Source organism: Rutilus rutilus (genome assembly GCF_951802725.1).
Source record: "Rutilus rutilus genome assembly, chromosome: 10".
NCBI classification, from domain to species: Eukaryota; Metazoa; Chordata; class Actinopteri; order Cypriniformes; family Leuciscidae; genus Rutilus; species Rutilus rutilus.
Window position 1 is genome coordinate 4,695,309 of NC_140215.1, and position 2,192 is coordinate 4,697,500.

Sequence of the window (2,192 nt, forward strand, 5' to 3'; positions counted from 1 at the left end):
TATATCAGAAATTTCACTTTTTGGACTTTTGAAAAGTGCATGTAATTGATAGGAAGCACCGAAATGGAGACATTTGTATTGGCATTTCGGTGCTTGATATATCATTAATTATATTTGCAATACAGAAGCCAATTTCGCCACATAAGGAAATGATATGTTTTGGTAAATCATAATTATGACATGGTTGAAATTATGACAGTAAAAAGTTGAAATGATGACATACTAAATCGAAATGTTGACATAAAGCCATTGGACAGTAGACATTAATTTCAACTTTTTAGCTCATAATTTAGATTTGTTATCTTATAATCATAATTTAATGTCATAATTATGAATTGGTATGTCAATTTTGACTTATTATCTCATAATTTCAGCATTGTATCATAATTATGGCATAAAAAGTCAAAATGATGTCTTAGTATGTCATGACTTATTTAAGTCATAATTTCGACTTTTCATCTCATAATTCCGATTTATGTCTTTTTATGTCACAATTATGATTTACCAAAGCATGATTTTATTTTTCTTATGAGGAATTGAGCAATATCGCGATAGACTTGTAATTATGCAAAATGACAAATTATTGATAAAACAGCTTTAGTCGCAGCTATACACTGTAAAAAAATACTTTTTTTTAAAGTTGTAAATAAAACAAAGAATATTGGAGTACACTTTACAAGAAAATACACTATTTGAGTCTTTCAATTTCACATTTAACTCACTTTGTTACTTGCCATATCTTTGTAATTAATTGTAAAATCTCATTTCTGAGTGAAAATTCTTCTACACCAGCTGACTTACAGTACATCAATGTAAGGGAGATTGAAAATGCTATTATGATTAAAAGGCAATCTGCTGTATATCCCTGCCAATGGGTGTTTGGGCAAAATGAGGAAGGTCATGGAACGAGACCTATAATAAACATTTTGGCATTCAAAGCTGGAAAATACAAACAGCAGCAACAAACAGGCCTTTTGCATTCCAATGTAACATTTTGTGTTGTGGTATATGGGGTGCAAAAGGACAGATCTACCAACAAGTAGCATATAAATGGAACTGAAGGTTTGCTCACATCAGGTAAACATCTTCGTCTGAGTATTTCCTTGCTCTTTTAGGCAATAATCACACTATTGGCGTGCATGAAAACAGTGAGTCATTTGAGAGAGCGGATGCTGCGGAGAATCGTTTTACTATCGTTTAGTGAATTTGGATTGCCGTGTGTTTGGCAGATGTGTCGATACTTGTGTGTGTGACTGACAAGCTCTAAGTACTGTGTGGGATTATGTGAGTCTCTCTGGCTGTCATCCCACTGTTCTGTTGCCATGGTGATCTCCTGTCAATCACACAAATGAGCGCACCTGTTGAATCAATTAGCATTACATAAAGCATTTTTTTCTTTATTTATTTTCCCATCAATGCTCATGATTGTTACATTTGGTGGTTGTGCTCAAGAGAGATTCAGTAACACTGAAAAGGTATTTAAAACAATGGCTCCGTTCCAAAACACGAGCTGCCTACACAGGCTTCATTGGTGTCACAAAGGCTTTGCTGCCTTATAAAATACATTGCTTTTGATAAATTCTCATTAGAGAAGGCATTGCGAATTATAATTAATTCATTATGCGATTGCTGTGTTCACGCCATGTCGTAATTACCGTAGTGTCATAATGACAACACGTAACGTTGTATTCGGAGCTGTTCACATCCTCAAACAGAGAATAATAATAATAATAATAATAATAATTACAGAATTACGCATTTCTATGTCGCCACTATCAACACCGAAATGAATTTGCAGAGGTCAGGTGGTACAAGTACGAGCTCTCAGATAATTCCCATCTTATAAAATGTAAAAAATAAAATCTGATTAAAAAATATTAACATATTAAAGGCAGGATTTTTCTAAAAAAAAAACATTCCAAATTTGTTTAAACTGTCTTTATATACCAATACATAATTAAAATGTAAGTACTCTGAAAAAGAAAATATAAAAATCGAGTGACTGTAGACCTTTTAATCTGCAATAAACACAGCTCATTATTTCCATTCACTCCCACCCCCTCCCTTCTGAGCTCCTTCCAAAGCCACGCCCCCAAAACACATGAACGCGCGACGCCAAACGCTCAGGCTCAGCTGGAAGACGCATTTATTACCTGAGACGAGTGGAGAGGAAGGAGCGCAGTACATACAGT